Raw genomic sequence first — 25,724 nt, 5'->3', positions numbered from 1 at the left:
TGAATAAATAAATAAAATATGTTTAAAAAATTAAAAGAAAATCTGAACTTGAGAGAAGGAAGAGATGGGAAGTTGGAAAGTTAAAGAACTTGTGATTGGTTTCCTTTCATAGCCGATGCAGGAGCTGTCAGAAGGGGCCCAGGTTGGCTAATGCTCCCAGGAGCCCCTGCAGCTGGAATCCAGCCAGGCCCAGCCCTAAGACTCTACATCCCGAGCCCGCCTGAGAGCTTGGCCGGGCAGGGAGCATTTTACCTTAACAGTATCTGTAAAGCCACTGTTTTCTTTTCAGGCAACAAACAAAAAACAAACTGAAAAGAAAACAAAAAAAGGTAAAATCTGAGTGCAATCCAAGTGTTTGCCCTGCTTGCCAAAGATAGAACAGACACAATTTTCCCTTGGGAGGGATGCTGAGAGTTTGGGGGATGGTTTCTGTATGTGCATTTAATCGAGTAGATCCCTCAAATTGACCAGAACCCCCAAAGACCGAGTCCTTTTGTTACCTGATAGAAACTCCAACCCACTCATCAAGGGAGATCAAGGAACACCTTCAAACAACAGCTTTGAGATAAACTCAAAGACTTAAAACCCAATACTTGCTTGTAGAAATTCTATGTATATTCCACACATTTCATACGTTGGTCTTTAAAATTCCCTGTTTCTGATGAAGTATAGTTTGCAGATCACCACTCATCAGGACGTCCCTATTTCCCTATCCTCCCCCACTTTTTCTGGACAAAGCATTATTTTAAAACTCTCCAATTATTGGTATTTGGCACCAGTAGAAGCTCTAAATAAGAGTTTTTGGCATGTTTTTGTCTATTTGTGTATGATTTTATGAACTGGGGGGAGAGAGCACAATTTGACAATGGAGCTTCTAGATAGAAAAGATTTTGTTAAAACAATTGGAATTTAAAAGCTCTTTTTGCCTTGTAATGAGTCCTTTGAAAGATAATCCGTTTGAGGCCCAATGGGGTTTCTGAGGAAACATGCAGCTTTGAGGGAAATACTCTCTCTCCCCCCTGGTCCCACAAGTGCACATTTCTCAACCCGGAGCTCTAGCTGGATCGCTCTGCTTCCTGATGCAGTAATCAGATATTTTGGTGAAGGAAATTTTAAAGCCTAATCATGCTATAGTGAGGAAGGTGGGATTTCTGTCCTTGCATGTAACTCAAGGGCACGTTTTTCTCAAAAACCAGGTATTACCCTTTTGGCTTCTCACAAGATGTCCAGCCCATTAATGTGAAAGAGCCCACAGTCCCTGCCCTTGGAGAGGTAACCATCCAGAGTGGAGGAGAGGCAGCCAGCCAAATAATTTACACGTGTGGTAATTGCAGTAAACTTTTATTACTGTTGTCAGTACATTTGACACATTTATTGCATTTACTGAGCCCAGTGCCTGGGGACGCAAAGACAAATACTGAAATTTATCAAATCTATGCCATATAGTACAGTCACGCCATTACTCTTTTTTCTCCCTCCCCCCTTTTTTGGACTCACCAAGAAAGAACAAAACACTGCCAATTGTAATATAAATGCATATTGATTCCAGACATGCTAAAGAGTTGACAATCTGCATTTTAGAATGAATGAGATGCAGGAATCCCTTCCAGATTCACCCAGTAGACAGCTTGGGAAATGATCAAAAAAGCAAGGAAAGGAACAATGTGCTAAGTTGGTCCAGAACCAAGAACACCTGATGCTAAGAGGAAGTTAGGTGGGCTTCACAGAGGAGGTGAGTTTGAACAAGGTCTTGGCGGACGAATAAGGATTTGCAGGTGGAGGAGACAGGGCACTTCAGGCTGAGGAAACTGTGCATTGGCTTCAAATACGTGTCTTAATTTAAGGCTCACAGGAACACGTTAGGTTTTATTATTACTCCTCTTTTACAAGGAGGAACCGGCACAGGTTTAGTCATTTGCTCATTTCCCAGCTGGTGATCAAGAAATACCAGCTATTGCTCTAATTTTGTTCCAATCATGTGGGGATAGCTGTGCTATTCAATATGGTAGCAACTAGCCACATGGACTATTGGGCCACATGTGGTCACTTGAATTGTGGCTAGTCCATGCTGAGATGTATTATAAATGTAAAATACACACCAGATTTTAAAGATTTAGGTGCCAAAAATATGTAAAATATTTCAGTAATATCTTTATATTAATTACGTTATGACAATATTTGGGGTACATTTGGTTAACAACTATTAGTGCCAACTGTTCTTATTTTTTGAAATAAGCTTCCTAGAAAAATTTTTTTAATTTTATATGTGGCTCACATTATATTTCTGCTGGTCAACACTGTTCTAGAACAGTCTGCTTGAAGTGGCGTGGTGATCAAAGGAATGCAGCTGCCCCCATGTTCACTACCCTCTGCCTCTAGAGTCTGCTGGGCTTGCCATGCCTCACATACTGACGCCTCACCAGGTAGGTGGCTTGCCCCGGGGTGCCACAGCCATTAAGTGGCAGAGCTGGGCTTTGAACCCGGGCCACCTAGCTCCAGAACCTGCCTTTGAGCTCCAGAAATGTCATCTCTTGGTGACTTTGAGTGTGAGGTGGGGGGAGGGGTGCTCAGCTTGTTACCGTGTTACTGTTCCCCTCAGGAAGCAGGCACATGCATGTTTCCAGAAGGCCTCTGAGTAGCGGGTGGAATGCTGGGACCTCCTGGCGCCAGCTGCAAGGTCTCCAGAAAACAGCTTCTTCAGTCCTGAGCCAGGCTCCTGCAAGAGTGGGGCACCTGGGGTGTTACCTGGAGGGCCACCAGGTTTTGGCCTGTGAGGCTAAGTCCTGAGCAAGGATCCAAACTCCTCCACACCCAGGACCCCCACATTCTAACATCACTGTTTTAGCACCTGCCCCATGGACTCTGAAGCTGGCCATCCCCAGCTTCCTGGCCCTTTCTTGTGTGGCCTACAAGTCCAGCTCATCCTTCCAGACCTAGCTCAAACATCACCTGCTCTACAGCTTACCCTGACTCCCCACCCTGGGGCAGAACGTGTCAGTCCCCTGTCTGCTCCACGTTGCAGTTGCCAGCGTCCAGAGCCCTGGCCCTGCCTGATGGCCACCCCACCTGGTGGGGCATCACCCTACTTGTCCTGTCCACCTGGGCAGTGCTGAGGTGGTGGCATCACCCTGCTTGTCCTGTCCGCCCGGGCAGGGCCACGGAAGTGTGGCACACACGCTCAGTGCCTGCTTGGAATGGAAGGGAGTCGAGCCACACCTTCAGCCAACCGAAGAGACCGGTGCGCCCCGCACGGACACCCCTCTGCGGGTCGTCAGGGAGGCCTGTTAAAAGGCAGGACTGCAAGAAGAAGTGAGGCGGCGGGCAGCAGCTACCGGCTGACCTCTGAAGTGATTGTTAGCGAAGCAAATCATGCAAGGGAAAAAGCAACTCACCAGCACGATTCAGCGACGGGGCGCATTCCCGGGACACGCACGTTGGTTTTACTCCCAGGCTCTTAATCCCTGAAATGCAATCCGTCTCCCCCACAGGTGTCGCACGCTCCGATGTCTCGGCGTTGGAGGCACAATCAGGGGCCCGGAGACACCTGGAGGCTTCTATGCTTGATTGCTCCACTTGCTTCATTTGCTTCTCACAGCAGCCTCAGAGAGTGAAGTAAGTTTGGGGATATTTTCGTTTGTCTTAACATTTTGTCTCATGAATTAATCACTTGTGACACCTTCTCCCATCTCACGTGGTTTGGTGTTTTCCCTTCAAGTCGGCTACTGATGGTCAGTGCTTGGGACTACATCTCGCGGTCAGTTCTCGTGTCTCCCCACCACAGCCAGAGGCTGATAGCAATGACTAGGTGGCAGGTGAGACCTTTAAGATGGCAGTGAGGCCCGGGGGATGTGCCTGTCACTGGCCCTAAAAAGTAGTTCCGAGTCAGACCCACCAGCTGGTGCAGCATCTCTGTGATTGTCCCCCCTCCCCTCACTATTCTTGCAACAGCAAAGTAAAATTGACTTTGGTTCCACAAAGGAAAAATCTGACCCCCAAGCACACTGTTATTCCACCCCAGGATCCTATCTTATCCATCACCTGAAATATTATTTTGCATTAAAATTTCAGCTTTTTAAAAAAAGATTTTATTTATTTATTCATGAGAGACACACAGAGGCAGAGACATAGGCAGAGGGAGAAGAAGGCTGCCTGAAAGGAGCCTGAAATGGGACTCGATCCTAGGACCCCAGGATCACGACCTGAACCAAAGGCAAACACTCAATCATGGAGCCACACAGGCATCCCTCCAGGCTGATTTATTTTCAGCTAAGAGGATAGATTAGACTATATACACAGCTTGAGATAGGAAACAGTTAAGCCCTACATGGAGTCTTGCTGAGGCTGTCCCAGGGGAAAAGAGGGGCCCATTTATCAGTCCTTGGGCAATGGGTTGGTTCTTCCTCTACTGTCATTTCAGAGAATGTGTGTTCCCTCTGGCATCCTGGCTGGCCCGGAAGGTCACTGGAGGCTCAGGGTGCCACAAATGCAGGATTGTTCACTCTCTTTGGCTGGGGAAGTGGGCTGGAGACCAAACTGGCCTACAAACTCAGGTTTCCCCATTTCATTTCAAGAGTGGCCAACTTCAGGGCCTTAAAAACAGGTTTATGGTAACAGTAGGAGTGATGGTGAGGGGAGCCAAAGTCAATGCCATCAACAGGCCATGATGCCTTCAGAATAATTTCCCAATTTTGAAACAACTACAGAGTGATTGCCAGAGTAATTCAGAGGGGAAGGGGAGATGGAGTGATTTTGGCTGGCAAGGTTGTATGTTGAAATAATATAAAATAGTAAAAGGAATTCCCTAGGGATCCCCAAATTGGTCTATTTTTTGAATATGTGGTTTTGGTTTCTTATAATAATTCTTGGGCATACTGTGAATTAATTTTTTGTTAATTAGCTAGTCAATTCAACAAATATTCATTGTAGTTCATGCTTTTTCCCCCTGTAAGACCTTAGGTTACAATATACCCATCCCTTCTTCCATCCAACCAACAAATACTTATTTAGTACCTACTATTAATCAGACTTTGTGTGACCCCCCCCCCCCCGCCCCACAAAGGGGATCATAACCTAACCTAACTCTTAGGAGAGGAGCTGGGTACAGTAAGGAAGACTTCCCTGTGGCAAAGACAATGCTTTTAGTTCACCAAATTTCATGTCATTTACCTCTCCCCAAACACACAGGAAAACTATATTTCCTAGACACCCTGAGAAGTGCTTCTGAGGTTGGGACTATGTGACTAGATTCTACCTATTAGGAAGGAGTAGAAATGATGTATGTTACTCTCAGGCCTGGCCATAAAATTCCTTGTCCAACCATCCAGGGTCTCACATTCCCTTCTGTGGTGAATCCAGATGGCATCAATATAAGATGCAAGGGATGTGGAACCCAGAGTCACCACTTGGAAAGCGACAGGACTGTAGTGTGGAATTTACTGGTTATAACCTAGCCTCACTTTCCTTAACTTATGCACACCCTCTAAACATAAGGATATATAAGTTTAACACTGAAAGAAAAGGAGAAATTATCTAGGCTAAGTCAGGTAACAAGACCATTTATAATGATCTTTTTCTAGCTAGGAAAAAAAAACATATTAAAAAAACACCCCAACTTACCACACAAAATGTCTTGATCTCCATACCAAAGTCTTGAATGAACCCCAGGTTTCTATTTGAACTGGGGATAGTGGTTGCATTCATCAAGATTGTAGAAATTTCCTGAATAATTCTAATTCACCCTTTAGAAAGTTTTAATACAACTGAAGAAGGTAACAGATTAGCTAAAAGAATCACTTTCTCATCACAAAAATGGATCATCCAGTCCTTGACCTCTTGGAGTTTACAATTTAATGAGGTGGAATAGAGGCGAGCAGAGAGAGAATACCAAATTCATTCAAATCCTAGAGCCTGCACTTAGATTTCTTTCCCCTCCTAGAAAGGCTGCTTTTGTCACTTGCTTCCTCCTGACAACTTGATATAAAGCAGCCGTCCAATTATTCTCTACTGAATCCACCGTTCTACTTCTCTGTGTAGTGCTCCTGACTATCTGACAGTTTTCTTTTTTTATGAATTTTGTTTATTATTGGCTGTCTCTTCTCACTAGAATGGGGAAAAAAACAGTGTTCAGTATGATCTCCAGGAAGCTGAGCAGGGGCTAGCACATAGTAGGAGTGCCATACATGTTTACTGAATAAATGGATGACATGTAGCCACACAGGAGCAAAAAAACAAATTTTTTACCTGAAAACAGATTTGCAAATATACTAAATGGCCAAGATTGGGATGCCCTAAATGAGAACGGTGAGGTGGCTGTGTTTATCATTTTGTATGAAAGAGAAACCAATGTCAATTGGTATCAAAATTAAATTTTCTCAGAAGATACACAGGAACAAGTCAATTCCTGGAGAAATCCTTCTTGACAAAGTCCCAGAGATGCAATGGTTTTGAATTTAATGTTATATGTATGCATTAAACCTCTTTTTTGCATCATGTCTTAGATAATTCAATGCCCAAGATATAATTTTTGCTATAGATGCTGAAAGAAGCAAGAACTGTTTCTCAAAAGAGACATGAATTCTTTTTTTTTTTTTTTTTTTTTGAGACATGAATTCTTGAATTTGGGCCTCTTTTCTCTCTGACCCAACTGCTGCGGATCCTGAGGCAAGGACATTTCAGGGCTCAGTTATCAGGAAATCCTAAGAATATTTAGTGTGCATACTCTATGACCTAACATTGTCTTCAATCAATTAAAATCTCAGTTTTGAAAGTCATGTCCAATGAGTGTAAAGACTGAAAGGATGTGGTTGCAATCCTGAAGTTAGAAGTTATAGCCAGGAAATAGGTCAAGGAAAAAAAAAAACCTGCCAAATCAAAACTGCATGGAACTGGGCCTTCCAAGGACTAGCTGTGCTGGTTCACCAAACAAGATGGACTCCTCAGGAAACCACATGAGTGGGCTCATCTCAAACCAAGCTAACCAGCCAAGCACTAAAGAGGGTCTACACAGTAATAACTTTAGTAACAGGACAACTAACATTTACTGAGTGCTTACTGTGTGGCAGGCACTCTGCCAAGTGCTTTACACACATCATCTCACTTAATTCTTCATGACATGTGCCAATGAGGGAGGGATTAGTAATTTCTATTTATAGGCCAAGAAAAGGTTAATTAATTTGTCCAAGTACAGACAGATTTTCCTGACTCTAAAATTCAAGGTTTTACCCATAACCTCTCCAACTCTCCAAACTTAACATTCATTGTAATTGTCATAAAGATGGAACACTACTAGAGTGGCGGAAAACAAAAACAAAAAACCAAGCAAGCAAACATGAGCTCTGAAAACATAGATATATTTCATCTGAGTCTTCTTATAACAAAGAAGATCAAAATGTGCAACTCAGGGGACAGTACGAGGTGCGGTGGAAAGAGGAAAGCATGTCAAAGCCTCTGTGTCTTGCCTCATTCCTGTATTAACCATTGGTATAACTCCAGATCCCCACTAACCTGCTCTCTGTTTCCTAGTCTTTAAGACAGGACTGATCTGTACCTTGTATTTCCCAGTCCCGAGAAGCTTTCTGAGAGACCTAACAAAGGGAAGGATTCTAATTTAGGTTATCTAAACAGTTTCAATCCATTTCAGTCTCCAGAATCTTTTTTCACTATCTACTAGGTATACAGGAAAAAGAAATGTTGCAGTCGAATCACAATACAATCAAGATCTCATCTGCACTACAGGAAACCTAACTCATTCTTTGTGGCCTATACTGTGCTTTTTCCCTTTAGAGGAATAGAAAAGGGAAAGTCTTATGATCTATGCTGAGGAGGCCGCAGGAGGTAGGTTGGAAGAGGGGGTGGACACCAGCTTCTCACCTCAGAGCTGTGGTGGGGAGGCAGCCGGCATAGTGTGGCAACCCATAAAACACCAGGAGAGTGGATGTTGTGCCATATTTGTCTGCTTAAATTTCTTCGACATTTTTATTATCTTCTGTACAAATCATAAAGCTTCAGGATGATATTTCTTTGGCATTTTCTCAGGCAGAAGTCTTGAATCCACTCCATATATGTTATATTCAGACAAGATGGAGAGGGGCTTCTTGGTCTGGCTGTCTGTCCCTGAGAGGCAGAGGTAAGTGGACTAGGGGCCTATGAATCAGGGAGACTGTGATCCCCAGAGGGGCTGAGAGGTCTCAGAGCTGAGCTTGTAGGGGCTCTGTGGTTGAAGGATGGAGCCCAAGCAACGCTCAGAACAATGCTTCCTTCCTTCCACAAGTGTTGATTGTGTGACGTATGTCCAGGCACTCTCCTGAGCATTGGAGAAACAGGAACGAAAAGACCATCTTCTATAGTCCAGTTTAAGACAGACTTTTGAAGCAATGAGACTTGGCTTAAATTTTGCCTGTGCCACTAATTAGCTGTGCCTGTGAGGGTTACTTGACTCTGAGTTCAGATTCTTCAACTAGAAAGTAGGGACAACCTCACAGTTATGATTGTGACAATTACATTCAATTCTTTAAGTGAAGCACTTATCCTGGTCCCTGACCTGGAATAAGGGCATCCATGCAAGGCTGTAAGAGATAAGGATTGTGTCTTGGATTCACTTGGAATCCTCAGTGCCTACCAGAGTTATACAGAAGGTACTAAAAGAATTATCTGTTGAAGTTTCAAAAGTTAATGAGGGAGTCAGATTGGAAGCCAGGAAGCAAACTAAGATTCTAGAACAGGATGAAAAAGTCAAAATGTCAAGAGCTAGAAAAAAACAGAAACACAATGTAGGAACTGAAAATTCCTGGGGGAGGACTCTGTAGGAGGCAGTGGGGATATGGGTCAGCATGGAATAAAGGGTTATGGGAGATACTGGTGTCTCATCCTCAGACCCACAGGCTGTTAACAGCCCTCCTGTTTCCACAAATACACCTTGACTCTCTTCTAACAACCATAGACCTGCTCTGAAATAAACAGCTCCCCTTAGGAATTTCCACTTGCCTTTTCCACAAAACTTTTTCTTTGGGTTAACAGAGTACAAACAGAAAATTATCTGTCAATCTAATGAACATACTTTGGTCTCCATGCGGGGAGAGGCATCAGGGAACCTGGTAGTTCTGAGATGGAGGGCCTGTGGAGGGTAGTAGCTGTACCAGGTTGGTCCAAGGAACCACTCTGGATATTTCCTTCTGACATCCTGGGGTTTGGTTTTGAAGCATAGGTGAGGCTTTGTGGGAGTTGGTGAGCATCATCTGGGCCAAGAAGTGGATGAGCTGCTGTACAGGAGGGAGAAAGAATAATCTATGACTTTCAATTAAGAAGTAAGATTTCAGATCCTTTCAAAGCCCTGACAGGTGAAAGAGATCAAACGTGTAGGGAACTGGACTGGATGGTATCAGAAAAGAGAGGCTTGAGAGAGAAGTGAATTTCACACTGAATTTTGTAGGAGATAATCCAGGGGGATCAGTGCAAATGAATGAAGGAGGCTGCTGAGTTGAGGGATGGAAAGATGGAGGCATGGAGGCAGGAAGGACAAGGTCGAGGAGCAGCCTCCCCAAGAAGCCATCAAGTTGGAAAGAAATACCTCAATCTGTCAAGGACCTACAGGGCGCTCTTCCCTGTTAGTTCCCAGAGCGAGCCCCCAGGGCACATCCAGCAACCAGCTCACATCCTGCCTTCCACACTGTGATAGTCCAGCAGTACACAGTGCCTGGGCTTTTGGAGACCTTCCCACGGATATTATTTTGATCATTCTTGCCCAGCAGTAAAATAACACCCAACTAATGAGTTGCCAACTGCGAACTGTTTCCACCAACTTCCTCCCTCCCGGTCCCAATTCCCACCTATCCCAGAGTGGCCCTGTGCCTTGATTTTCCACACACTTCAGAGCAGGGTCAAGAGCAAGGCACATTCAGGGCTTCTGGGGAGAGAGGAAGGGCAGGGAAAGGGTTGCCTTGCTGCAAGACAAAGCTGAGTGAACAACTGAGTCTTTGCCTCGTTGACAAAGGAGAATGAGGGACGAGTGCCAGGCTAGCTTGAATTGACTGGTGAAAAGTAACTTTTGTAATTCACGGCCCTCTGCGTGTTATGGAAATGCTGGCAAGGCAGAGAGACAGGCACAGATTTTGCAGGCAGAAAGAGCATGAACCATGAGACAATTCTGGGTGCCAGGGTCAAGAATGGGGTTTCCCAAGGGCATCAGAGGAGCCTCTGGGAGGCCAGAACTGTCAGGGGAGGGGCTTGGCTACTCCTGCAGGCCTCAGCATCTCTAGCTCTCCCAGCACCACCTGCTAGGCTACAAGGCCTGGCACCACCCACTTCTGTGATCACATAGGTCAATGTTAGCCAATGCAGGATGGCCATCACAGGGTTCTGTGGGGAATCAAGGGGAGGTGGGAGGCTGTTCTATAGAGAGGGAAGACACGAAGAACAAGCCAGGGGTAGTAGGAGGGAATCCAGTGCACTCCATGTATCAGTTGGTCAACAAGGCATTACTGGGCTCAGCATGACAACTGGATTTTGCTCTACTGCTTAACTAACTGATGGGCCTTGAGGCATAGATAGTAAATAACTTAGCAGTGAAGTATACTTAAGACTTGCCCCCATAGCCACTACCAGAACCTCAAAGAAGAAGTTGATAGATGAAATTGAAGTTCTCATCAGTTTTTGTGGGTAGATCCAAGCCAGAGATCATGATTTAGAACAAGCAAATGTGAAGTTTCTCACAGCCAAGTGGTCTGGGAAAATCATACTAATTACACAGCACAAACCTGCTGTGAACTGAATGGCAGTTGAGTACAACTGTGGCGAGGTGGAGAGCTCCCCATGGGCCAGTGTGATCGGGAAAAGTTTTGTGGAACTGGAGCCAGGTGCTGATGGAGAGAGATGCAGGCTGTGGACAGGCAGAGGAAAGTGGGAAGGCATTCCAGGAGGGACAGAGCAGCATAACCAAAGACCATGAGATAAACATGGTGAGTTTATGGTGCTTTAGAGGGATTAGGCTGTTTGGGTTTAGCAGGTGCTCTCAAGAGCATGGGAGAGAAGAAAGCAAAGGCAGATGGAGTTTAGAAAAAAGCTCATTGCAGGACCTCACATTGCCTAGGAGGGTCTCAGCTGTCACAGTCTTCTCCTGAGACTCATCTTCAGCTCCTTTTGGCATTTCAAGAGATCTTTCAACAGAATTCCAAGCACTTTAGTTGATTTTTAATCTTCCTTCACTGAACCCTATGGAAGGGGGCCAGGAAAGCAGGTGCTACACTGAGGTACTAAAACTGGTGCTGAGAGGAAAGTTCAAGAGAGAAATGAGTTTCAAAAGTCTTTCAGGCATGGAGCCAATAAGGCAGGAGGAGATGCTGAGGGAACACCCTAAGAAAACAGAAAGGCTTTAGGCATAGGACTAGTTGTAGGAGCAGGAAACGGCTTTAAGACAGGGGGCAGGTGTTGGGGAGAAGAGAGATGACAAGAGTCTCAGGCCACTGCTAGAAAGTTGCTGTCCTGAGATACTGGTTATCTGCAGTACCTCCTCCTTTCTAGAAAAGGCATCAGGGATCCCTTTGAAAAGAGACCATCCAAGATCTGTCAAAAGGGCATGACAGAAAAAGACAAGAATGTTTGTGTTCACCACTTCAAGTGACTTTTAAACAGGAGATCCCTAGTCAGTACAACTGAGTAAGAAAAAGACATTGAAAACTGTACACACAGATTGGAGTGGAAGAAGTAAAATGGTTCTTATTTGCAGGTGACTGCTTTTGTATATATAAAAGCCTAAAGAATCTACAAAAGTCTACTGGAACTAATAAGCAAGTTTAATAGAATTGTAGGATACACCATTAACAAATGACCAAACAATGAACTTGTTAAAATTCCATTCACAATAGCAAAAAATATTTGGCTATACCTTTAATAAAAGAAGTCTAAGATATATATACTGAAAACCTCAAAACATACAGTGTAAACCTTAATACACTGAAAGTAAAGATGAGACAAAGGTAGAGATATACCATGTTCATGAATTGAAAGATTCAATATTGTTAAGATAGGAATTGTCCCCAAGTTGATGTACAGCTTCAACATAATCACACATCAAAATCCTAGCAGGTTTTTTGGGTAGATTTTGACAAGGTGATCCTAACATTTATATGAAAATGTAGAGGATCTAGAGAAATCAAAATAATTTTGAAAAAGAAGAACAAAGTTGGAGGATTTATTATAAAGTTATAGTAATCAAGACAGTGTGGTATTGACCTAAAGACAGGCATATAGATTAATGGGACAGAATGGACTCCAGAAGTAAAGCCTTACATTTATAGTCAGTTGATTTTATCTAAAGATGTCAAGGCAATTCAATAGTCTTTTCAATAAATGATGCTGAAACAATTGGATATCCACAGAGGAGGAAAAAAAAAGGAGAAAATATTTGTAAAACATATATCACATAAAGGACTTTTATCCACAATATGGAAATAACTCTTACAAAAAGAAGATAAATTGATTTTCTTAAGTGCACAAAAGATTTGAACAGGCACTTCACCAAAGCAGATATACAAACGGTCATGAAACATATGAAAAGATATTCAAGATTAGTCACAAGGAAATGCAAATTAAAAGTACAATGAGCTGCTACCATCTACACTAGAATGGCTACTATATCAGATTAACAATATCAAGTACTGGCAAGGATGTGGATAAATTGAAACTCTCATACATGGCTTTTAGAAACATAAAATAGTACAGCTAATTTGGATAACAGCTTGTCAATCTCTAAAATGTTAAATATATGTTTCGCATATGACCCCACCATTCCACTCCTAAGTATCTACCCAAGAGAAATGATGACATATATCCACACAAACCCTTACATGCAAACTTTCACAGCTACATTTTAACAGCCCCTGAGGGGTAGCAGAATATGCCACCCCAAAATATGCCTCTTTGGCATAAGGATTATTTTAAGAAACATCAGACATGGGAGAAGTCCTGGAAAAGGCAAATTTACCCTTTTGTAAGGGAAATTTACATTTATGAAAGAAATCTCCATTTGTAAGGAGATTTCTGTACCAGGAAGGGAAAGATGATTCTAAATCACAAGAGAACCTTATTAGTGTAGAAGGCACTGACCTAAAACTGAAGAACAAACCTTACCCTGTTCTAACCATGCTTTTTTCTAGTAACCTCTCATAACTGCCTCTACCCCCACACTCCCTCCCCACAGACAACTTTCTTCTTTCTTTAGCTGAAAATGGTATTTCAGCTGGAGGCTGAGACCACCTCAGGGAATTACCCATTATTCCCTGGGTGTCTCCCATGTATACTTGAGGTATACATGTTAATAAACTTCTGTTTGGTTTTTTCTTATTGATCTGTTTTTTTATTCAGGGGTCTGGGCCAAGTAGTCAGAAAAGTAGAGGGCAAATGATTTTTCCTTCCCTCTACCCCAAACTGGAAATAATCAAATTACCCACCAGCTAGTATGTAAATAAACAAAATCTGGTTTATCCATATGAGGGGATAAACAAAAAGGAATGAACTACTGATATATGCAACAACCCAGATGAACTTCAAAAACATGCATCGTAGAAAAAGTCACTCGGAAGACTAATTTTTGTATGATTTTGTTCATATGAAATTTTTAGAAATGGTTGAAAGCATAGAGATAGCAGATCAGAGTAGAGGGGGAAATGGCAATGAACTGTATAAGAATAGGAGGGACAATTTCAGTGGGATGGAAACATTCTAAAACTGGATTATTATGATAATAGTGACTGTATGAAGGTTTAAATTCACTTAAGTAATCAAGCTGTACACATATGATGGGTGAATTTTATAGTATGTAAATTATTCTTCATTAAAACAAAGGACAGGGAGGCTCTTAGGTCTTTGGGGAGGGTGTGTGTGTGTGTGTGTGTGTGTGTGTGTGTGTGTGTTACAGGAAGAGAGAATACCTATGGGAGGTGGTTATGGATTTAAGTGCAGTGGAAAAACACAGGGCTCTGGAGCCAGACTGCTGGGCCTGAATCTGGCATCTACCACTTACTACCTGTATGGACTTGAGACAAATTACTTAACCTCTGAGCCTCCATGAAGTGAGGCTAGTAGTAAATTCTAAGGTAGTTGTGAGCATCGTAGGCAATGTATGTAAAGTGCTTCGGCCAGAGTCTGACGACATAGTAGGTACTCACCGAGCGAAATTTCTAAACCAATTACTTCTACAGAAAATTCAGGGCTTTGTTTTAATTGTAAAATTATGGGCTCTCTGGGTGTACTATAGCGGAATTACAAGCCTCTCACTGACCCGACTGAACAGCCTTATTAATGAAGCCTGGGACCAGGAACCAAAAGCCTTGATTCCCAGTACTGGCTCTACCATAATCACACCATATAACTATAAGGGAGTTTTTTAAGCTCTCTAGGTTCCTAAAATAAGCCCATTTACCAAACAGGGTTGCTAGGATGCTCCAGAAGTCAGAGCTTACTGCCAACATTAAAGATGTTCTGTGTAAGGTCATAATGATAGCACAGGGCACAGAGTGGGGCTGGGGTCCATTGGGGGAGGAATATAGTCTGGCCAAAGTCACTGTGCCTATGTGCTGGGATATGTGAACACCAGCCTAGCAGGAGGCCATGGAAATTTTCACAAACCAAAATTGGCATTTGGAGCTGAACCGAAAAGCTGTGAACACAGGATGTTGCTGAAAATGGTGCTGGGCAGGGCTGCTACCTGAGGTTTTGGCAGGCTTTACCCCCTGCCAGTTGATTGCAGAAGGATGTTGGACCATCAGGAAATAGGGATTTGAAATGATCCCACAGGAAGTGTGAATAACAACAGAAGCAACAAACAGTCAGCTAGGCCAGGTCTGACAGGGGGTTTTTGGGTTGGGAGACAAGTGAGCTCTCACTTTCTTCAATCCTTGAGGAACTTCTGAGGAGCCCATGTGGCCCTCAAAGATGGCTTTGTAATAGATTCCTCCGCTCGCTTGCCCCTCCTCCATTAATACCTCCTGAAGGAGCAGAGGGAAAAGTAGCAGCTTGAGGGGACAACTCATTTCTGGCTCAGGACCCTGGCAGTCCTCCATGTCACAGTCTGTAAAGGACACCTGCTATATTTTTGGATGCCTAGCACATACTCCTATTTTTTCCTGGTAAGATCCTGTGGATTCTTTTTTTGGGAATTTCCTCTCCCCATTATGTACAATATTGGTGGGACTGTCAATACAGGTATGCTGCCCTCCTCTGGCCAATTAAAGTCTCCCTTGTGGATTCTGAGTTGAGCGGTGCTGTTGATAAGAATGGAACTAAGTCTGTTGGAGAGGATATGACTCCAGGCCCTCACTCAACCTTTACATATACTCACCTCTGCCCTGGTTTCTTAACTCTTCTCCTATTTTGTGAGCCCTTGATATCATCCCAATAAATTCTGTTTGGCTTAAGTTAGCTGTGGTCCATTTCTATTTCACAGAACAGACCTAGAGCATGGCAGTGGCTCTTGTTTGGGGCAGTTTTCACAGAGGATGCACCTGGGGAATAGAAAAAGCCCAGCCTGGGTCACCTACCATCAGCCATCCCACTCCGACTCTAGCCATGTGGCCACAGGCAAGCTACTAAATGCATCTGAACCTCAACTTCTGTAGAATGGAAATACTATTACTTTGTAGAACTATTAGGATGAAATGTTATTTATTTACTCATTCATTTAATATTTGCTCATAGCCACCATTTTCTTTATATTCTGTGAGGATCTAGAATAGAGAAGTAAACAAGACAGGCATAATATAGTCCCTGTCTTCATGGAACACACACTTCTAACAGGAAGAGAGACAGTGAACTTAGGTTTACAAGTCTGATGATGTTATTATATACCGTACAAGGCATTATGAGAGTGGTTAATAAGGGGATTCAAATAATCCATTAGACGAGGCACCTGGGTGGCTTAGTGGTTGAGCATCTGCCTGTGGGGCAGGGAGATACAGGGAGCCTGCTTCTCCCTCTGCCTGTGTTTCTGCCTCTCTCTCTGTGTCTCTCATGAATAGACAAAAATCTTTAAAAAAAAAAAAAAAAAAAAAGAACCTATGAGAGGGCCACATGTGGAAGGGCCTTAGGAAATGTGACTTCCTTTCCCCTTTCCCTTGGTTTCTTCTTCATCATGGGGACTTCACCACTGAATGAATGAGCATCACCATGTTCTTACAGTAGAAGTAGGACACTCTAGAGAGGTCCTGATTAGATTCTGACTATTGTGTCTGTGGTAGAAGTTGGAAGCCACTGACCCCAACAGGTGGGCTTACCCAGGCATAAATGGGGGCCAAGGTTAGGAGGATGGCAAAGGGAATAGGAAGGCACTTACACCCTTAGAATCGACTGCTTCTCAGGCCAACAAGGTCTGGTAGGAGTCAAGGTGGAAGAGGTATGTGCCTCAAGGTGGTACTGACAAAACAAGAGCAGGCAACTGCCCTGTTCTACTAGGTACCTACTTTCTAGCATTATAAAGTCTCAAAATCCATACATTTGTTAGAAATGATTCATTAAATGTTAGCATGAGACAAGACCTTAGAGAACACCCAGAGAGACCCTTCATTTGGAGATGAGGAAGCCAGTGCTCACAGGTATTAAATATGTTTTCTGTGTCCTGAGTGTAACCCTGTGACACCTTTGCTAGGCAGTGAAAGAGACTGGTTCCTTGCTCATGTGGACAAGTCTGGTAGATGTGCCTTCTGACAAATAGTCTAGGTTAGCCTCCCAAGGGGCAGGGACAAAGGGAGAGCTCTGTGCTATATGTTAGAGAGGGACAAAGATAGGAAGACACAGTGACAAGGGTTCTTCTGACATAGCCTGGGAGTTGAGACACCCACAGTGCCATATAATCACACAAGGCAGCAATACATGGGAACTGCCTATTGGCCATGGTCACACAGATGTTCTGGTGCCATTCCCCTCTTCACATCTGTGAAACCTTCCTCATCATTTCTGGCCCTTTTTTCCCACATCTCTTATCGGGGTGCCTTCTCAGACACCGATATCTATTCTTCTTCTTCTTCTTTCTTTTTTTTTTAAAGAATTTATTTATTCATGAGAGACACACAGAGAGAGAGGCAGAGACACAGGCAGAGGGAGAAGCAGCTCCATGCAGGGAACTGGACGTGGGACTCGATCCCAGGTCTCCAAGATCACGCCTTGGACTGAAGGCAACACTAAACCACTGAGCCACCCGAACTGCCCTATATCTATTAATAGTAATGCTATCTTCCAATCATAAAGGCTTGAAATATTGGAGTTAGTTTTTACTCCTTTCTTCCCTTCCTCCCTACATTCTGTTAGTCACCAGGTCCTGTTGATCTGATTCTTAAATTCTACCTCAACCTTTCCAAAGACATCAGAATAGGATTTCTGATATCATGCTCCTACCCAAAGTCCTTCAGGGTGCTGCAGGAGAATCTGTAGGATGAAACCCAAACTCCTTGGCTTAATGTCTGTGGTGCCTCATAATTTAGTCCCAACTCCCATTTCGTACCCCCAGTGTCCTCCTACAGGAATGTGTCAAACATGGCTTTTTGCTTTTGAGGTGGGCGGTTATTTTGTGATTCTTTGACATCTGGGCCTTGGTGACTCTGGAAGGACTGTCCTTCCTCGGGCTAGCCAATTCCTAGAGATAGTAAGCAACTAGCCCCAGAGTGCACCTTTTAAAGGCAAACCAGGGGCATCTGGCTGGCTCAGTTGGGTAAGTGTGAGACTTTTGATCTTAGGGTCATGAGTTCAAAGCCCATGTTGGGTATAGAGTTTACTTTTTAAAAAAAAGGCGGGGGGGGGGGGGAGGGAACGCCTGGGTGGCTCAGCAGTTGAGTATCTGCCTTCGGCTCAGCGTGTGATCCAGGAGTCCCAGGATCGAGTCCCAGGATCAAGTCCCACACTGGGCTCCCCGCAGGGAGCCTGCTTCTCCCTCTGCCTGTGTCTCTGCCTCTATTTCTCATGGATAAATAAATAAAAAAAAATTTTTTTTTAAAGGGCAAACCAGGGTATCTGGCTGGCTCAATCAGTAGAGCATGCAACTCTTGATCTTGGGGTTGTGAGTTCAAGCCCTACATTGGGTATAGAGCTTACTTTAAAAAAAAAGGCAAATCAACCAATCCAGAGCCCACACCCCCAAATGCCTTCTCTCTCGCTCACCTTCAAGGATACCATTCCCCTGCCTGAAATACCCCTGGGCCAGCCCCTATCCCCTTGAGCCCACTAAAATTGTTCCAACTAGCCAACTCTAAACCTTACTCTGTCTTGCCCATTCCTTCCCATGGAAACCATGGTAAAGGCTCTTGCCCATGTTTTACTCTGCTCTTGCTTGCTTGGTGCTTCCCCATATGGCTCTCTATAACGTGGTATGCCCTTTCTCCCGGGGTTGTGAGTATAACTGTCTCTTTCAGGGCAGTCTTCTCCTAATCTTCTAATCTTTGGTTGGCCTGCCATACCTAAATAATAATAAAACTTATACTTTAAAACAAGGAATCTGGGTGCCTGAGTGGCTTGTTCGGTTAAGTGTCTGCTGTCAGCTCAGGTCCTGATCCCAGGATCCTGGGATGGAGTCTTGAGTCTGACTCCCTGCTCAGAGGGGAGTCTGCTTCTCCTTTTCCCTCTGCCAGCTGCTCTGCCTGCTTGTGCCTCTCTCCCTCTCTCTGTCTCTGTCAAATAAATAAATAAATAAATAAATAAATAAATAAACAAACAAACAAAATCTTTTTAAAAAATTAAGTTAAATTAAAAAAAATAAAACAAGGAATCTCATGCCCCACAGGAGCTCTCTGCTTCCCAAATAGGAGCCCTATGCTATTTGTCATTCTCAGAATGAACGCCCTCTGCCATTTCTGCATCTTACAATTCCACCCATACTTCAGTGTACTCTCACCAGCATTGGTTTGGATCATTGGTGACATAAAGATGAATGTGAGGTTTATAGTAGCATATGACTTGTATTATAACACACAGGAGGTAGAAGGCAGTGGCAGGCTTCAAAGCCTAGCAGGCTTTTTCTTTGCCCTCCCTGCCCTTTTAAAGATTTTTAAATTTATTTGACAGAGAGAGAGAGAGAGAGTACAAGTGTGGGGGGGGAGGCATCAGAGAGAGAGGGAGAAGCAGGCTCCCTACTGAGCAGGGAGCTTGATGCGGACCTCCATCCCAGGACCCTGGGATCAGGACTTGTGCCAAGGGCAGACAGACGCTTAACCAACTGAGCCACTCAGGTACTCCTCTCTGTGCCCCTTTCTATCACTGCATTGGCTCAGGTCCTTTGAGTATGTGCAACAGAAACTAAGCCTAGCCTATGTGTGTGCAAAAGGGGTTTCCTGGAAGGATGCTGCATAGCTTACATAATGGAAGGAGCTGAAGGACCAGGTCACAGGTGAAGTGGCCTATCCCCAAGGCCAGTCCTGGGGATATAAGTTTGACTCTTCCCTTAAGATCCTAGTCATTAATAGGACTAAACTCAATCCCTTTAAGTTTTAAATATCTGGAAGTAAAAATTTGAGGGACCCTATGTGATCAGGTGTAAGCCCTAGATCAAATGTGGGGTGTGTTTGGGAGGGGGCAGGGTAACAACACTGATATGATCACTGGGGGACCCATCCTATGTATTGAGAATCCCTCAATTTGAGCATATAGCCTAACTTGAGTCTCCTACAGCCATCTTTCTAGAATTTAAATACTAAATTATCCAAATCAAACTGGGTAATAGAAGGCTTGGATGAAAACAGCTCCAAAGCCACTTTAACCTTTTCACCAAATGCCTGCTCAGGGTAAAGCACTATGTTCGACACTGGGTGGGGAAAAGGATGAGTTTGGAATGTGAAAATCAATAAGACATGGCTCAAGGATGAGATAAGCACATAAATCAGGATAATGCAAGGCTCTCAAAGAGGGAGAAAGTCCTATGAGATTTTCCAATATGGAGAGAGTCCCTAAAATTTATATCCAGAGGAAAACCAAAAAAACTAAAGTTCAGATTTTCCTTCCTATTGCAACATTATCACATGCTGGAGAAACTATACATGACTCTACATGGAAAGAAACACAATGTTCTTATTTCCACCTACTGCAGCCCAGCCGCCAATTCAAACATCTGTCACCCCTTAAATGTGCACTTAGGGAAGCATCAGGTTCGGGGGGTTCATATGCCACTGCCAAGCCCCCATTTCGATGAACTGTATAAACATGGTATCTGGGAAGGAAAAAGGGAATTGTCAGAGGACTCCTGCCTATACTCCTATGAAGGTTTCAGATGCCTGTTCCATCAGGGAGACACTTCTGTGAGCACAGACAGGGAGAAAAGCCCTCGAGCATTCTTACTGATAGGATTCAGGACAGAGTCCTTTGCTGATAACATCTCTGTACAAAGAGAGTTTGCCACAACATTTCATAACTCAAGAGCCACAGGCCCAAGGCCACGCTGTTGCAACATATTTGGCTCTATCTCACGTTGTGGTGATGAGAGAGTGAGAAGAATGTAAACATCTTGGTCCCATCAGGATCATCGAAACAATCTGGCTTTGTTGAGAGTACCAGGTGTACCTCATGGCTCTACAGGGTCAGGGAAAATCAGTTTAGCATCTGATGTAGGGTGAGGAATGCCATGGCTTCTTCACTGACCACCAGCGCTTTGGCTTGTCTTTAGTCCGTGGCTACAGGAGGAGGCAGGGGCCATGGGGACGCGCAGGAGGGGCAGGCTGAAGAAGCAGGTGAGTGGGGAGCCGCAGGTGGAAGACGGGTACATGTTTGGGAGTTGGGGGAGTTGTTCAGCCTGGTTTTCACTGCAGACACGGAAGAGAGGAAGCAAAACAGAATCAGTGTTACCATCAGCAGTAGAGAGGAGGGAAATGACCAGTTGAGAAAATGAGCCACTCAGTATTTCTACAGGCACACAGCAGGTCAGGCACTGCTGTATTTTCTTCCCCTTGGGAACTTAGGAACAGAAAATCCTCCAGCACTTGTACTTATAGACAGAAAAATATATCAGACATCTCCTCACCCTTAATCCACACACTTCATCTCTAGAATGTGGGGTTTTTTTAAAGCTAGGTGTTCAGTTGCCACCCCTGGGTCAGAAAGCTTAGAATACTTTTGTTTGGGGGCTGATAATAAACACACAGATGCTGTTGTAGCAAAAAAAAAAAAAAAAAAAAAAACTAGTATAAATAGTAGCCCTGCCACCATGTCTCCTCCTTTGCTTCACTGAGTTCCTCAAAAACCAATTTGCTTCACTGTAGTCATACTGCATACATGAGTGTATGTTAAAGTGATGTATGCTCATTTTTTAACAAACATTTATTGAGCCTTCACTATAAGATACAGTGGTGCATAAAATAGGCACCAAATCTTGTCATGAATTTTACAATCTAGTAGGAGATACAAATAAGAAACTGATAATATACGCTGTAAATGCCACACACAGAAATGACCGGAAACTAGAGGGTGTTGTGGAAGTAGCCATCCTTACCATAGGGTTTTGACTGTCCATTTGTCCAAAGCACTGTTCTAGATTCTAGAGGAAGAGATGATAAATAAGTAAACTGGGAGGCTTGTTTGAGGAGAAAACTTTTGAACAGGATACAAACGATGAGCAGGACTGGAGGATCAGGAAGGAAGGGCATGAGGCACTGAACTCAAAATGAGAGGTCAAAGGCAGCTTCCTAAAGCTGGTGATGTCTGAACTGAGCCCTGAAGGATGAACAGGAGTTATTCAGGTAATCAAGGCCAGGGTTTAGTGAAGTATTCCAGGCAAAGGGAGGAGGATATGAAAAAGCCCAAGAGAGAAAGAGTACAACATATAAGAAATTTGTGCCTGGAAAATGTGAGGGCAGGGTCGGTGATCATTAGCCACTGCCCCCCGCCCCTCCTTTGCCTGGCAAATTGTTTTTATTGTATAAGGGCCATTATTTTTGTGTATGTTCTTTTCTGTTTTAATAGCCTTACTAATACACTAGTCCAAACATGTCTGGACAGCTGATAGAACATGCCAAAGGAACTCCTGCCATCTGGTGGATAGAACATCATTATGCATAGAAAATAAGTATTACAAGTGTCAGGTTCACAGAATCCCAGATTATGGCAATCTTCCACTCACTGGTTTAAAAGCCCTAATAGCAAAAAACAAACAAAAAATGGTTATGGAAAAAATATGTAAGAATATTCTTAGACAAGAGTCCCCTGTAGAGGGGGAAATGTAAGGGGAAGAAAGGAAGGAGGGAAGGGAAACAATTACGTACTGTGTCAACATTACACTTAGGGAGTATGTTCTCATTCATTCCTCTAAACGAGGAGGTAGGTATATAAACCCCATTTTATAGCTAAGCAAAGCAAGGCTCAAAGTACAGGGAAGAGCCAGCCTTGGCTGACTCCTATGTTATGCTGCCTCCAGACAGGATTTATTTTTAATTGGTAGCAGATGAGTAAAGGGGCATTGGTTCCCCAGTTGTTACATCTATGCTTGTTAACCTCAATGAAAATATTTAAGGCCTCCTATGGTGTTTAAAAAACATTGGAAGACTATCCATTTTACTCAATAATATATGCATCAGATGGTTCACAAAGCAGGAGAGCCTTAAATGCCACATTATAGCGGACATATTTTTGAAGCTAAAGAACTAGAACACATTTCTAACAATTTCACACTACTTAGTTGAGAGACATTCTTAAAAATGCAATTTGGATGCAGAAATTTTGAAATTCACAGAACACATCAAGGACTAGCATTTTTGGACCTGAAGCAGTCTCAGGAAAATCTGAGATGAACAGGGTTCTATGTGTATAAAAATGAATCGCTTTAGCAAAGTATAATCAAGTGTGTATATAATGCTTTCCCATAGTACTTTATGCATACTTACAAGTCCTTAAAACAAATTGATTTGATTGTTATGGCTCCTGGTACATTGTAGGAGGTAAAAACACAACTGTAATAATTATGAAATTTTTGCTCACTTGCCTCTTATAGAAGGAAGTGAAAGGTTATTATAGACAGAATGTCGCAGCTGTTCTGTCTCCACTGCGGTCAAAGCAATGGGAATGGTACACCAGCAAAATGGAGTGGAGGGAAATTAGAACTGATATGGCTAGAATGGGGTGGAGTTTTGGGAAATTAGGAGAGGGAAAACAGCATAATCCTATAGATGTTTAAGAATAAAAGGGGTTGGGGCACCTGGGTGGCCCAGTTGGTTAAGCATCCGACTCTTGATTTCAGTTCAGGACATGATCTCTGGAGTCCTGGGATCTAGTCCCATGTCGGGCTCTGCACTCAGAGGGAAGTTTCTCCCCCTCCCGTTGCTCATGCTCTCTTTCTCTGCCTCAAATAAATATTTTAAAAAGAATAAATGGGGCTGTTCTTAGGCTAAGATTGTCCTGGTGGGGTTTGGAGATTCCTCCTGGTGTCCCAGTCAGCCCCTTAGTTTTGACAGCGTACTTGATTCTCTAAGAAATGTCGGAGGACATAAAACAGTCTGTACCTTTCAAAAATTTATAATCTGAGTACAGGAAATCAAGAAAATGGTCATTTGAATTAGACTGATGAGGAAAGGTTTGGCAGAAGGAGGAATGTGACTTCTGACTGCCTATCAAGAACACATTTGGGATATGCAGAGAGGGAGAGGAAGCGCAGGTTACGGCAACTCAAAGCCAAAGAACTCTTTAGGGCTCTTTTGAACCTACAGCTTGACGTCAAAATATTGCTTTCATTTAAATTACATATTTTTGGGGGGTGGGCACATTCTATTCAAAAGAGCTATGTAAAAAGGAAGGAGGCATTTCATTTTTATGTCACTCCCTACCAAATAAATTGTAACAAACTAAGGAGAAGAGGCAACCTTATAAGAGAGGTTTTTGGCTTAGTATCTTGCCAGAAAGGCAAATTAATTAAATATAACTTAAATGTATTCACTTAGCAAATATTTATTGAGCACTTGCTCAGTAAATGCCAGGCTTAGTTGTCACACAACATAGGAACAAATAAGAAAGATGGTTCCTCACACACAACAAACAGATGCAAGATGCTGTCTATTTTTAGACATAAAATTGACAAGTTTTGATTTTATGAGGAGTACCCATTTCACATGGCCATTTATCTGTGGGGTTTCAAAATAAGAAATTAAAATGACAGGACACTCACAACACCAGGCATTCATTTCACAAACCTTGGGGGAAAAGTGTAAAGATGCATTGCTAATACTTGTCTAAAGATTACTCATATGTATAGATACAGTGGGGCTGGTTTTGTTTTTAATCAGAATATTGAGTGCTGAATATAATTCAGCAACATGCCACAAGAAATAAAGCAACTTCTGCGTAAAAAGCATTAAGGCAGTTAGAAAAATTTGGAGGTGGCTGGATTCCCCACCACCCTGCTCCTTTTGCTTATGGACAGAGCTAAAATAACAAAGCGAGGCTACACAGCCATATATCTGCTTCTGATTTACTTAGTCTTGTACGGGTTGGAACCATTTCTAATCTTCAGAGAAGTTAGAGAAGGTATTTATACAAAGGATGAATACATATTTAAATATACACCTATAAAAACATACCATCAGTAGAATGTAGGTAAGGAATACATATACAAATCATGGTTAAAAAGAAATTATCAGGTGATGGGGACCTGGATGGCCCAGTCGGCTGAGTGACTGACTCTTATTTTGGCTCAGATCATGTTCTCAGGATAGTGACATGGAGCCCCACATTGGGCTCTGGGCTCAGCATGGAGTCTGCTTGGGTTTCTCTCTTTCTGCCACCCCCTCACATATGCTAAAATAATTTTTTTTTTAAGATTTTATTTACTTACTCATGGGAGACACAGAGAAGCAGAGACAGAGGCAGAGGGAGAAGCAGGCTCTCAGTGGGGAGCCCGATGTCAAACTCGATCACAGGACTTGGGATCACACCAAGCTGAAGGCAGATACTCAACCACTGAGCCACCCAGGCGTCTCTCTAAAATAGGTCTTAAAAAATAATCAGGTGGCGTTTCCATTTTCTGATCTGTGAAACTCATTCCCCAGCTGACATGTTATTACTGATTTCAGGATCTCTAAAGCCCATCCCCCTTGATTCATCTTGGTTTCCTACTAGAAGGAGTGATACTCGCCTTCTCTAAATCTAGACTTAGAGATGAATCTAGAAGTTATTCTCTATTTTCCTTTATATGATGGTATTAAAACTAGTGCTAACCCTGTTACTTTCCTCAAAGAATTGCTTCAGTAGGGTCTAAGGTGGAATCCACTTAAGGGCTGGGATGGTGTATTAAATTTGAAAGGGCATTTTGCGCATGATGCATGTTTAAATCAGAACTCTAAACCACTTACAACCTTTTTAGTCATCTTCCTTGCCTTGCAAAAGCTATGTACACACTCACCCCATAACATTTTTGCTTATCCTTTTGAATTCTTTTCCAGACATTATTTTGTTAATTTTTTAAAGGATTCAAAACAGTGGTCAAAGGCAACTTTATTCTTTTAATTGATTTTCTTCTACTGAAGAAAAAACTTTAGCAGGTCACATCAAGCTTAAACTATTTTGCTATCACTTTTCTGACTTCATTTTTATAATCTTCTCACCCAACCTGTAACTGCTTTCCTAAGATCACAGCCTTTTCATTTCAGATATCTAAAATGTCATTATTTAGTAAATACTTGCCTTAGCACTGACCTTTGTGGTTACTTTGTTGAAAACCTTACTGTAATTTGACACAGCATTAAGTACTTCTGATTACTTATCTACTACATGGGTGATAA

The 25,724-nt window shown here is 43.0% G+C and overlaps 2 long non-coding RNA genes across 2 annotated transcripts in view; one reads left to right on the top strand and one right to left on the bottom strand.

The window, feature by feature from the left end:
* Positions 1-1,325: 1,325 nt before the first annotated feature.
* On the bottom strand, positions 1,326-6,069 carry LOC144318438 (uncharacterized). Its single transcript, XR_013384336.1, has 3 exons — positions 5,617-6,069; positions 3,393-3,864; positions 1,326-2,716 (listed from the first exon to the last, which is right to left on the bottom strand). It is a non-coding gene; the product is annotated as an uncharacterized LOC144318438 (long non-coding RNA).
* Positions 2,097-25,724, top strand: part of LOC144318439 (uncharacterized) — a 40,320-nt gene continuing 16,692 nt past the window's right edge. Inside the window, exons 1-3 of the long non-coding RNA XR_013384338.1 lie at positions 2,097-2,423; positions 3,489-3,612; positions 8,035-8,125. This is a non-coding gene — a long non-coding RNA (uncharacterized LOC144318439). The remainder of the gene's footprint in view (positions 2,424-3,488; positions 3,613-8,034; positions 8,126-25,724) is intronic.

This window comes from Canis aureus, chromosome 8 (assembly GCF_053574225.1).
Source record: "Canis aureus isolate CA01 chromosome 8, VMU_Caureus_v.1.0, whole genome shotgun sequence".
Lineage (NCBI taxonomy): Eukaryota > Metazoa > Chordata > Mammalia > Carnivora > Canidae > Canis > Canis aureus.
The sequence above is the reverse complement of the archived record's forward strand: the minus strand, read 5'-3'. Positions and strand labels throughout refer to the sequence as shown.